Consider the following 13,897-nt stretch of genomic DNA (forward strand, 5'->3'; position numbering starts at 1 on the left):
TTGGCTCAATTGGATACTTTTTGTATTTCTATTTTATAACTCTTTCTTTCTGGATTCTAGGTGTAACCCCTTGTTTTATTAATTTTACAGTGTATACTTTAACTTATGCCAGCCCACCTCCAAGTGATATTACCCCACTTTGTCTACACTAAGAACCTTACAGGTAAGTAGAAGTTCACCTCCATTTCTCCTCTCCAGGTCTTTAAGCTATGATTATGGGGTGTTTTACTTTTCCATATGCTATAAATTCACATTATGTTGTTATTAATTTTGTTCAAACGTTATCTCTTAAACAGATTTAAACAATAACAGAAAAATCTTATATATTTGCCATGCAATTCCTCACCAAACCTCTTGAGCCTTGATTTTCTTACCTCTAAAACTGGGTTGTTGAATGATATGATCTCTGTGGTTCTAGAATAGCTTTCTTCTCCGCTAAGAGGATTGCTATAGTGTTGAATTCTGTGTGCAGGTGCACATGTGGGTGTGGTATTTTTTTGTATCTATGTATATATATTCTTTATTCCCCATACCTTATATATACATGTATAATTATATACAATATACGGTAAACCAATCTTAATGATTACCGTATGTACTGGATAGGTCACTGAGGATTACAGGGGTAAGTTGACCAAGGTCTGATATCCAGTGAGTGACAGAGCCAGTGTCAAGCCCATCTTTGTCTGGATTCAAACCCATGGGGCATCAACTCTCAGTTCTGATTTTGCCTCTGATGCCACTTGTGTTTTCCTGTCAAGTTGCTGCCAGCCTCCCTGTGCACTGGGCTAAAATGGATGTCATTTAGAGTTTCTCTTCTTGGCCACATGCCCAAGCCTAATTTCTTATTTGTAGCCAAAGACAAAATGGTTTGAGTTCAATTTAAACATTTCCTTTTATTTATTAGATAGGTACTGTGTAATATCACTATTATAAGTGCTTTATTTATTTAATCACCACATCCTAGAGAAGTGGGTACTTAATTATCCTCATCTTACAGATAGGGAAATGAAGGCATGAGGAGGTTAACATACTTGAGCAATCCTTACTGTTGGCAAGTGGATATGCTGAGATTGGCTTCCCATTGAACTGGCTTCAGGTCCCACCTTCTGAAGCACTGTGCCCGCCTGCACACCCAATGAGCTGTGTAAGAACAGGACAGAGAAATCCTAAGTGTCCCCAGTGAGGAGCGGAAGGCTCCTAGGAGAAAAGAGGCTTGAAAGGCACAGGATTTTAAGAGGCAGGAGCAAGAGTGGAGACACGGGCACCAGCAGTGTGTTCTCCATCTTAGATCATCTGACTAGAGATGAATTCTAAATCAAGATTTCAGAAAAGTTGCTTGTTTCCATTCTATGAGAGGCAATATATATTCTATTAATGTGGCATTAATGCTTTTTTTTAGCCATCAAGTGCTTTCAAACATGTGTTTTCATATACAGTGTTCTAGTTCTGAAGAGTATTTTATTCCCAGACACTTCCTGACTTTCCCATCATGCCCACATCATAAAAGTTAATTTCACTTCTAAAGAATCTACAGTATCTCCCTTTTGGAAAATGTTCTGCAGATTCTAGCAAAGTCAACAGCCAAACCATGAATTTAAATGTGGTATAGACTTGAGGAGTAGGAAGCCTGCTACTGTCACATTGCTTATTTTATTTTTTAAAAATTTATTATTAATTTATTTATTTTATTCATTTTTGGCCGCATCAGATCTTTGTTGCGGCACGCGGGGTCTTCATTGAAGCATGTGGGATCTTTTATTGTGGTGCACCGGCTCTTTCTTGCGGCACGCAGGCTTCTCTCTAGTTGTGACGTGTGGGTTTTCTCTTCTCTAGTTGTGGTGCGCAGGCTCCAGGGTGCGTGGGCTCTGTAGTTGTGGTGCATGGGTTCAAGAGCTTGTGGGCTTTGTACTTTGTGGCACACAGGCTCTAGTTGAGGCACGCGAGCTCAGTAGTTGTGGAGCGTGGGCTTAGTTGCCCCACGGCATGTGGAATCTTGGTTCCCTGACCAGGGATCGAACCCACGCCCCCTGCATTGGAAGGCGGATTCTTTACCACTGGACCACTAGGGAAGTCCCTGCATTGTTTATTTTAATATTCAAGCAATTTTCTATGATGGCCAAAAAAATGTACCACAAATTGATCTTTCACTGTAATGTAGGCATAATCTGTCAGGATGATTATTTAAGATGAAACAAATAAGGTATTGACTTCACAATTTCTGGTTGCTGATGGAACTTCTGCAGCAGAAGAGGAAGGAAACTCAGCGCTAAAACTAGTAGGGAATTATTGTTTGTGCTGGAAACCACCCGAGTCGACGAGGCTGTAACAGCCACATGGACAGGGTGTCATGTTGCACAGCACGAGACAGAGGATTTTCAGCTTGAACCGTTAGCAGCAGAATTTATTCCAGGACTCAAATGTGAACGACTTACCTCTCGCCAACAGTAGTCAACTGAAGTCTGTTTTTTGCTATAGATTTATGGCTCATGTGTTCTGGAGAAGTACTGGATCTATTTTAGCTGAGCAACAAGTACTCGGGTTGGAAAACCATGGTATATAAGATGTACTTGCATAAAAGTCTCCTAGAGTGTTTCTAAAAAAAGTAGGGATATTTGTGTCCCATCCCAGATGTGCTGTTTCCATAGATCCATGCAAGAGGCTGGACATTTGAATTTTTCTCCAGACATCAGCATTTTGTTGCAGCTGGGCATCAGATCCTACTCTGAGAGCTTCCTTATTAAGTTACCTAGATGGTGGTGCAAGGCTGTCCACCAGATGCCTTGTCTTCCTGATCGACCGCCATTACTCAGCTGTCCAAACTCTGGGTTTCAACCCCTGACTTCTACCCATTTTCCTAGGAAGACCCACATCCATCATTCGATAGCAAGAATCCACATGGATCTGAGCCCAGGGCTGTTCTTAAGCTCAGTGGTCTGGGTTTGCCAGGCTCCGTCTCCAGCCTGGCCAACGACAACATGGGCGTAATTACCTGCATGAAATCCATGCTGCCCGAGGCCAGTAGGTTACACATTGGACTGACCTGTTAAAATAACAAAGAGAAAGTTCTAAATTCAGATATGATCCAAATCACTAATTAATATACTTTAAATGCAGATTACTTCAATGAGGAAAGCATTTTATATCCAGAAGCCATCATTAGTTTGTAGGAAATGGAAAAGTCAAGAGGAACGTTGGATTTAGATCAATTTCTGATGAAACGCAGGTCACACTTGCTTGTTTGAACCCAGAAAATATTAAATCACGTGGGGAAATACGATGACATTATTTACTCAATACTCACGGTTTTTAGAAATTATAAAATACTATAAATTTGAAAGGGCTTTATAGACATTAAAGTTTCTGTGAACACTGAAAAACATGTCTGTGCATTTTTACACTATAGTCAATGTATTTTTTAAGTCTAAAGTATTGTACAGTATAGAAAATTACAATGAAGTCAGTCATTTTTGCTTCTAACCCTCCTTTCTGACCATTTTTTTACATATGTGGAGGGGAAAGCAAGATGTTTTTCTACATTTTGATATTTTTAATCAAAATGAAATAAATACCGTATGCTAACACATATATATGGAATTAAAGAAAAAAAAATGTCATGAAGAACCTAGGGATGAGACAGGAATAAAGACACAGACCTACTGGAGAACGGACTTGAGGATATGGGGAGGGGGAAGGGTAAGCTGGGACAAAGCCAGAGAGAGGCATGGACATATATACACTACCAAACGTAAGGTGGATAGCTAGTGGGAAGCAGCCGCATAGCACAGGGAGATGAGCTCGGTGCTTTGTGACCGCCTGGAGGGGTGGGATAGGGAGGGTGGGAGGGAGGGAGACCCAAGAGGGAAGAGATATGGGGACATATGTATATGGATAACTGATTCACTTTGTTATAAAGCAGAAACTAACACACCACTGTAAAGCAATTATACTCCAATAAAGATATAAAAAAAAAGAAAGAAATACTTTAAAAATAAGAGATAAAAAGGAAAGATCGAAGGTAAAAGAGGACGAAGTTTTGAACGTTTATCCACAGGAGTGTTAGAATAAGCATGTGTGGTGAATCACGCGGGATGACGCCTCTCTTTCTGTAAGAGGTGTGATTGTCCCCCAGAGCTTGGGGCACAGCTCACTGGGGTGTGGGCAGATCCACACACCTGTGTGATGCTCGCCCTCCAGATACACAACACCCTGCACCCCAGGATCTTCCACGCCCTCCCCACCCACCCACCCGTCCACACTGCGGGGTGACAAGTGTTCGAACATCATCTCAGAGGCTGGCTTGTCTTCTTGGCTCTTCACGTGGACGGAGACCTCGGCTCTGCTCAGCGATTTTGAGATGCGTGCAGGTTGACACCTGCGCCATGGTTCCTAACTTCATGTGGTGGAGAAGGGTTCCAGTGCACGCGTGCAGCAAGGGCTAACCGTTTCTCAGTTGGGGAACTTCTGATGTTTCCAGTTTCTGGTGATTGTAAATATGATTATGAAAATTCTTATAACAAATTCTTGTGTGGCATGCAGTGTGTAACCTCGGGTGATGGGGTGTGCGGGCTTCAATTTAAAGTAACTGCCGTTAGCTTCCAAAGTGGCCACGCGTTTACAGCCCCACCAGCCCTGCAGGAGGGCCCCAGGAGTTCCCCATTCTCAGCTGCATTTGGCTTTGTTAGTGTTTTTAATTTTAGCTATTATGGTATTTTTATTGTGGTTTTAATTCGCATTTTAAAAATAATGAGTGGTACTGAGCACTTTATTATATGTTTATAGGCCTATTATTATTATTATTGATGAGTTGTAGAATTTTAAAAAAGTGTATTCTGGGTACCATCACATGTCAGATGTACGTATAGTGACTATTTCCCCCTAATCTGTTGATTGTCTATTTATAATGTATCCTCTAATGAAAATAAGTTTTACATTTTTATGAATTCCAACTTCTAGTTTATGCTTAGTGTTTTCTGTGGCCTAAGACGGCTTTGCCAGCCCAAAGGCAGTGAAGATATTCTCGTTTTCTTCTAGAAGATTTACAGTTTTTACTTGTACTCAGGTCTGCGACCCACTGAGTTAGCTTCCATTGCTGCCCGGCAGTGCTGGCAAAAACAGCACACGTTTATTATCTCTCACTTTCTGTGCTCCAGCAGTCTGGGCATGGCCAGCTGGTTCTCCCCCCAGGGTCTCTCAGGGCTGGGGCCGTGTTCTCATCTGAGGCTTCAGGCCCCCTCGGGTCGTTGGAAGGTTTTAGACCTTTGTAGTCGAAGGACCGATAGCCCCAACCTCTGGCAGCTACAGTCCAGTCGGAAGCCACCCTCAGCTCCTAGAGCCCTGCAGTGCCCACGGCAAGGCCACCTGCTTTCTTGGTCAGCAAGGAGAGACTCCAGCGTGAGGCTACGTCCCATCCCATGTGCTCTGTTGTGCAGGCTGGGAGCAAGGCTCAGGCCACCTACTCTCAAGGGGGGAGGCGTGTCCTCGGGTGAGAGCACCGGGAAGCCGTGTCGCCTTCACACCGTCTTGGATGAGCTTGCGGGGGTGGGGAAGGGGGGAGAGCAGAGTCGCTCTGTCCCGGACGAGGATCCTTTGATCCAGCAGACAGTCCTTGAGAATGTTTTCATCTTCCGTTGGATTTCGTTAGTGTCTTTGTTGAACATCGATTGACTCTCTAAGTGTGCGTAAAATAGCTTGCTTAATACCTAATCTTTTTATAATTTGGGAAGATATTTAAGTTTATTAACTTGGTTTTACTCGCAATGGTATGGTTGTCATTGTAATTGTCTAGCAGAGAAAATTGCTGCCTCTTCTAATAATGGCTCTACGTATTTTTGCCATAAGCATCTTTGCTCTTAGCGTTTTTGCTGCAAACATTTTCGCCGCATAACTGACTGGCTGTAAGGCAATTTTGCCATAAAAGATAAAATAACCAAAAATTAAAAGAGGTACATTTAAAAGTACATAATAAGAAATGAATAGCAAAATTAAAAAGACTTTATTGTGAAATACAAAACATTTGAATAATATAAAATGTGTGTAGATTCATGGCGATCCTGTGCTAATAACCGATTTTATTTTGTGGGTTGTACCCAAGCACCTGCCTTCCAGGTCTTTCCTTCATAGTATTTTATCCTTTTTTTTGTTTGATTCATCTTCTCATTCAGCATTGCACTTTTTCTTTTTTTGCTAATATTTTTTTCTTCATTAAGAGAGGTATCAGCTTCCAGATACTGGGATGGTGTTTGTAACTGAGCTCTGCATCGTGTCCTGAGGGCCTCTACCCTGCTGTGTCCTCTGGGTACACTGTCCCCTGTCCCATGTCCGTGTGACAACTCTGCACCTTCAAATCACCAAAGAATTTGCAGGCTGATGTGCTAATCATTTTCTGGTAGAGTAATGATTACTCTGGTAGAGTAATTTCTGGTAGAGTGTGCAGTATGGCTTTACACTGTCTCATTTCACTCTTCCAGTGAGTTTTATCCCCATATTTTCTATCAAGTTGATATGCATGATGGTAATCGTCCCCTGTTTTAAGGCTGCCACATGCACTTGTCACTGTGTAGACCGTGAGGGCTTCGACTGAAGTCATATGAGAATGGGAACACTGCATCGATGGAGAAACGAAACCAAACCACCAAGCAAACTGTCAGCCAGCTCTTTAATCTTTCACTGCAGAACTGCCTTGTGGCCAGTTAGTCACGTGGTGAAACCGCTGTGGCCAAGGTGCTTCTGGGGAAAATTCTGGACGCGCCTAATAACACTTCTAAAATGTTTTACAGCCTGTGATTCCATTATAAAACTGAGCGCTCAATGTCATTCTGGAAAATAACTCAATATAATATTGTAATTGACCTCATGGTAATTACATGTAATGTGACCTCATGTAATGTGATCTCATGGTCACAGTTTCGCTTAATTACTGTATAATTTTCCCTCTAGGGTTTTAGTGAAAAAATGTAAATGAAAATTTAAGTCCTCCAGGATTTCATCCAAACTCCCTGGCTTGGTCAACGGGTCTTCGCCAGCCCACTGCCCAGCTTTGTCACCCCACACTGTGTACTGCGGGTCCCGTGCTGGCCCGGGGACCACTCCTGTCCCCGTCCTGCCCCTCAGGCCTCCTCTAAATGCTGTCTTCTGTGACATCTCCCCTGAAGTAAAGTCGGCTGCCTATCTTGGCACTTCAGTAACAGGCTTTAGATACGGCTGTAAAGAGCACATAGGGTGTTGCATTCCTAAATGATCAATTTATGTGTCACCCTCTCCACTAGAATTTGGGTTCCTCGGGAGGATGGGTTTTCATCTTCATTTTTATCTTTATTCCTGAGACTCAGGCCCGTCACCAGCAGAGCAGCGGCTTACTGACTCTGGAAGAAGTGCATTGGCCGTGTGTTATGTGTTGCAATAGCATCGTTACTTCTAACGACTTTGCTTGCTTCCATGTTGTCTCGGAATTACACTGCTTTTCCTCTGCAGGTATTTCCCTCGTGTGGAGGCAACGGTGTGCTTCTACAACACAGAATTCCAGGAAACTAAGCTGTGCAGCCGTTCTACTTTGAAAGCATTTAAAGTGGTGAATCAGGTGTTAGAAACAGAGTGAGTTTTATGTGTAAAATGTAGGCTGTAATGTGACTAGAGGGTCTCTCACTGTACCAGCGTGGAAAGGGCAGCGCGTCCACCGCTGACTAAATCGGAGGCTGGTGGCACCGCAGCCCTGGGAGTGCGATGCTAGGGTCTGGATGGAAAAGGGGCTGCACAAGGGACATCTATTTTGTGGCTTTAAAAGTTTGAGATCTGGGATCCTAAGATGTTTATATTTTCTAAGGATTCACTGCTTCAGTATTTTTATTTGGGTACACCCGTACTCTTTCAGTGTTTAAAACTGCATTTTCCCAGTAATGACATATAAAAATATGAGGGTCATAAAGCAGGGCCACTCATCATGGCGCATCAGTGATTTTCTGCAAACAGCCGCGGGGCACGTGCAGCTTTTCTTCACATCGTCTTGATCAGAGGAACTTCCGGCGTTAATTGCACTCCCCGCCCCCCTTCCTGCACAGGCCCATCAAGTTTCCGTCAGGAGGCTGTGTGCATCTGTGCCCGTCTGCCAAGCCACTAAGTTCTTCCAGATCCTGAGGCTGAGGGAGCCTGTGCGCCGGGCTGTGTAAACCAGCCCACAGTTCTAGGCTTAGAAACGCGGGTCAGTATCAAATTTCCACGATTGCCTTAACTGGGAAGGAAAGTCCCGTGCGGTTCTTACTTTGCTGGTTCAGATAATTATGACTTGTTGGTCAGTCTTTTTGCTCACGTTAGGTTTTAACAGAACTGGAACGCCGCGCTGTAGAGCTGACAGTGACTGAGAGATTGTAAAGAATCTCTTCATTTCCCATGTTTGATAGCCACCCACCCCACGTTTGGAAGAGTCAGGGCCATAGGGCTAAGGTGCGGCAAAGCACAGCAGGAAATCCAGGCTGGGCCCTCCCTCCCCTCACTCCCTTCTGTACCCCAACTCAGCCCTGACACGTTAGCAGACACCCTGTGGCTTGTGCTCCACGTTCATGGAAATAGCTTTCATTTTGCTTTTCACTTTTCTAGGACCTTGAGAAATCATCCTTATGCTTCCATAGCAAGTTATCATGTTCACATAAAATAAATATCTTTTTAGCCTTCAAAGTCATCCTAGAAAGGTGTCATAATTTCTTATAGAAAAATAAACAATTACAGCGAGGTTGACATGGACCCAGGGTCACACAGTGGCTGGGAGACAGTTTTGAAGCACAAATCCCATATCCCAAACCAGAGACTTCCCACGATAGCATAGCTGATCTGCTTTTTTCTGCCTTTCCATCTTATTGCATTTATCCTTTTGTGACAATTCATTCCTAATGTTTTTGGATAATAGCATTTCATTAAAACAGCAAGTGCTTTCTCTTGACTGTAAGCTTCATGACTACCAGCGAAGGTGGGGGCTGCTCTGTGACTCTGCCCCAGCTGTACTGAGGTCTAATCGACACATAACACTGTGCAGGCTCAGCGCGCTGACGTGACATATGTTCCAAGGTGCTTACTGCTGTAGTATGAGCTGATGCCTGCATCATGTCACATATTTACCATCTTTGTAAGGTGAGAATATTTAAGGTCTACAATGAATTCCTAATTTCTATTCTCAGGTACATTATAAAGATTCAAGAAAACTTTGGCAGAGACTATTGTAATATTGTTCTTACTTTCTAAAAAAAAAAGGCACCAGCACTTCCTTCTGACATTTGTACGAGAAAGGGAAGAAGGGCTTAGTCTGCAGGGGGACAGAGCATGTAGGCGAGAAGGGGCGAGGCTGGAGGCCCTCGGGATGGGTGTTGACTGGGCCGCCTGCCGCAGGCCAGGAGCTGAGCCCATGGAGCCGGCCCGACGGAGAACGGCCGTCCTGCGCACGCAGAGCAGCTGCGTCTGGACGCGGCCGTGGGCAGTTGTCACGTGGACTCCACGCGAGTGGTCGCCTCCCCGTCCGGGTCACAAGCCCCGCCGACTCCACCCAAGGGACACACGGAGCGCCTCGAGCACCTGGGCGTCGGCTGCCTGGAACCCAGGCTCCCGCGATGACCCGAGGCCTCAGGGAAGGGGGGCCATTTTAGCCTTACTGGAGAGACAGAGGTCTTTTCAAATAGTTAAAAACTCCCAATACGCAGAGAAATGCAGATTAATTATTTTTACATACGTGGTGATAAAAATTCAACTAACAATGTTTAGACGTAAGTAATAGAGAAAGTGATGTGTGACTATAACGTCAGTGAGGTTCCAGGGCAGCCGTTTATTCACCAGAGTGGGTCACCCTGTGTGACCTTGAGGGAGTCACATGACCTCTTTTATTGCTAGTTTCCTCAACAGCACACTGTTGAAGTGTTTATTCTACAGATATTAATGAAGCACCTACTGTGGGGCGTAGGGCTGTTCGGAATAGACGTCACCCGCCCACACAATCCAGGTGCACAGGTACAGTGACTCCCACAGGTCCTGGGTGGGTTTTGCGGGTGTGAGTGAGGCAGACCGAGGCTCACGATGACGGGAAGGATAAGCCAGAGACAGAGTCGCTGAAGGCGACGACGAGGAGAGGCTAACCTCCGTGGTAGGGAAGCGGTTGGCAGACCGAACCACGTCCTGTGGGCGCAGAGCAGCCGTGGTGCAGAGCGGCAGAGTTGGCAGCCCTGCCTCGGTCCTATCTCTCCTTACCGGGCTTTACAGAAGCCTCGTGCCCGTGGTGAGAGACCCGCGCAGGCTGCTGAGTCAAGATAAAGATGTGGGGAGGCAGTGGACACAGGAGACGGAGGGGGAGTGGATGGCCAATCAGGAGAGAGAATGAGGGGACACAGGCCGGCCAGGTGCAGGGGAGCAGGTGCAGGAGGTGCGGGGGGGACACATCCTATGAAACATGAAGCAACTGATTTGAGAAAACGCTCCTATTGTCCCCTTTTCAAGATTTAGTGGAACTTCGTGAAATCCCCAAAGAGAAGCAGGTCAGTGTGAGTTTGGATGTGTTTTCCAACTTTTCAGGAGAGCTGAGGAGACATGGGTGCATTCCGCCCTATGTTCAAGACCCCTGAAGTTTTCTCATGTGAAAAGGGACACAGCCTCAGAGTTCTGAGTGGGAGTGGAGGCACGTGGAGTCCTGAGGCCTGAAGTTGCTTCATGTTTCATAGGATGTGTCTGAACTACAAGGGAAAGGGGCAGTCTGCTCATGTGGGCCTGTAGTGAGCTAGGTTGTCAGGGAGGGCGATTCCTCCCACTTTGTCCTCTGTCAAGATCGTCTTAGTTATTCTAGGGCATGAGCCCTTCCACATAAATTTTAGAATAAGCTTGTGTTTGAATAAAGAAGTCCTAGTTGGGGTTTTGATGGGAATTGCATTAAAACTATAGATCAATTTGGGGAGGATTGACATTTTTAGTTCACTGAGTCTTCCAACCCATGAACATGGTTTGTTTTTCTGTTTATTTTGATATTTGATTGCTTTTGTCAGTATAATTTTCACCTTACATATACTGTATATGTTTTTAAAAGTTGTGTCTAATATATCATTTTCTTATTTATTTGTGTAATTATTTATTTATTTATTTTTGGCTGCATTGGGTCTTCGTTGCTGCGCGCGGGCTTTTCTCTAGTTGTGGTGAGCGGGGGCTACTCTTCATTGCAGTGCACGATCTTCTCATTGCGGTGGCTTCTGTTGTTGTGGAGCATGGGCTCTAGGCACATGGGCTTCAGTAGTTGTGGCACGTGGGCTCAGTAGTTGTGGCTCGCGGGCTCTAGAGCACAGGCTCAGTAGTTGTGGCATGCGGGCTCAGTGGTTGTGGCAAACGGGCTTAGTTGCTCCACGGCATGTGGGATCTTCCAGAGCAGGGCTCGAACACATGTCCCCTGCATTGGCAGGCAGATTCTTAACCACTGCGCTACCAGGGAAGTCCTATAATTTTCTTTAGAGTAGTTGTAAATGATACTGTGTTTTTAACAATGGTTTCCATAAGGTCATTGTTAGTATATAAAAATGAGATTGAGTTTTGTGGTGATAGTGTATCTCGTGACTTTGATGAATTTACTTATTAGTTCTAGGGGTTTGTTGTTGGTGTGTGTGTGTGTGTGTGTGTGTGTGTGTGTGTGTGTGTTTGGTAGATTCCTTGGGATTTTCTAGGTAGACAGTCATGTCATCTGCACATAGGGATAGTTTGTCCCTCCAACATGTGTGTACTTTACGTCTTATTCTTGCCCCGCTGTAACCACTGGAGCTTCTGGTGGGAGCAGGCTTTCTGTCATTGTTCCCAGAGTCGGGGGAAAGCATTCAACTTTCATCAGTACGTAGGATGTTTGCTGTAAGCATTTTCTTCATGGTCTTTATCAAGTTGAGGTAATTTTCCTCCTTTGATTGGTGAGAGCTTTTTATCATAAATGTGTTGGTTTTTGTCAAATGCTTTTTCTGTATCAGTTGGTATCATCTGATTTTTCTTTAGCTTGTTGATATGGTTGATTGTGATATTTTGATTTTGTATAATGTAATGTGTCAGTATTTGAAGGTCTGCATAGCTCAGTGAACTGACGTTTCCACATGATTAATGCATGGTGTTACAAAACCGTGCATTGGTAAAGATCCATTCATTCAAAGTGGAAGATAGGCCAATAGATTTTAATTCTTAAGGTTACAAAAAGTTTGCAGGTATGGCTTCAGATTCTACAATTCACATAGCCTTTAAGAAACATGCACTCATCATATTTTGGAGTAGCATCAAAAAAAATTATTCACGATTATCTGAAAGAACTATTAAAAATACTTCTTCCTTCCCCAACACATATCTTCAACCAAAACAACATATTGCAGCAATTTGAATGCAAAAGCAAGTATGAGAATCAGCTGTCTTATTTTAGGTTAGACATTAAGGAGATTTGAAAAATATAAAACCATGCCACTCATTTCACTAAATTTATTTTTGTTTTAGAATATATAGTTAATTTTCCAAAATAGATTATTTATGTTGAAACATAATGGATTTATTATTGTTAACTTAAATGAATTCAAAAGTAAATGAAAAATTCTTAGTTTTAATTTACAGTTTTCTAAATATTGGTAGATGTAAACTATATAAACGAAAGCTCTTTGAGGTCCTCAATAATTTTTAAGAGTTTGAAGGGGTATTGAGACCAAAAAGTTTGGGAACTATTGCCCTATGATAGGATTACTCTGGCTTTAAATAATTTCTTGGATTCATTTTAGTAAGATATTTTTCTAAAACCTTGCCCATTTGATAAGATTTAAAATTTATTGGCATGAAATTATTTATCATATCCTGTATCATTTTTATTATTTGATTTTTATTGTAATTTTAAAATGTTGATACTGCTCGAAACTTATAGAAAAATTGTAAGAATAATACAGGGACATACTATATAGTTTTTACCCAGATTAAAAAATAATTTTATTTTTGTTTTATACTGTTTTTAATTGATTTATTGTTTATTCATGTCCCTTCTTTCTTACTCTCGCTACATGTAGCTATTTGCACTTGAAATAAGGCTAGTTCAAATTGAGATGATCTGTAAGTCTAAACTACACAACAGCTTTTGAAAACTTGGTACAAAAAATATAAACTTTCTCATTAAAAAGTTTTATATTGATTATGTGCTGAAATAATATTTTTGTATACTGGGTTAAAGCAAATATCAAAATTAAATCATTTATTTTGATTTTTAAAATGTGGCCACCAGAAAATTTAGAGTTATACATATGGCTTGCAGAATATTTCTATTGAATTACATCCATATAAATTTATTTTTCAAAACCATTGAGAGTAAGTTGGAGACATAATAGCCTTTGTGCCAAAGCACATTATCATGCCTTTCCTAAGAACAATGACATCCTCTTACATAAATACACACAGTTACCAAAGCCAGGAAATGTGACATTAATACATAGTGTACCATCATCTATTTGTCTAATCCACAGTTCATTTCCAATTAACATTTAAACATTTTTAATAACTATCTTCCCGTTCCGAGATGAGGCATTTCACGTAAGGATCATGTCTTCTAGTCTCCTCTAACTTGGAAGAAGCTTTCTTTGTCTTGACCTTGACTTTTTGAAGAGCACAGGTCAATTCTTTTGCAAAATTTCTTCCTTATGATTAGATGCTTGTTTTGTCAGGAGTGATGTGTTCTTATTGTAGCAACACGAGATTGGTTTGTTTTGATGATCTTGTTTATGTTCATAACTTGGTTAATATTCTTTGCATCAGGTTTCTCTATTATAAAGTCAGTATTTTTCCTTTTATAATTAATAAACATTTTGGGGGTGGATACCTTGTAATTATATAAATATTCATTTGTCATCAAACTTTTACCTACTAATTTTAACATCCATTGATG

The 13,897-nt window shown here is 42.4% G+C and overlaps 1 long non-coding RNA gene across 2 annotated transcripts in view; it reads left to right on the forward strand.

Moving 5' to 3' along the window:
- The window catches only part of LOC117196251 (uncharacterized), a 150,236-nt gene that overhangs the window by 36,788 nt on the left and 99,551 nt on the right, over positions 1–13,897 (forward strand). For both annotated transcript variants that reach the window (XR_004476336.2, XR_007470654.1), the window contains one exon: positions 91–163. This is a non-coding gene — a long non-coding RNA (uncharacterized LOC117196251). The remainder of the gene's footprint in view (positions 1–90; positions 164–13,897) is intronic.

The sequence above is a fragment of the Orcinus orca genome, chromosome 12, assembly GCF_937001465.1.
Source record: "Orcinus orca chromosome 12, mOrcOrc1.1, whole genome shotgun sequence".
In the NCBI taxonomy this organism is placed as follows: domain Eukaryota; kingdom Metazoa; phylum Chordata; class Mammalia; order Artiodactyla; family Delphinidae; genus Orcinus; species Orcinus orca.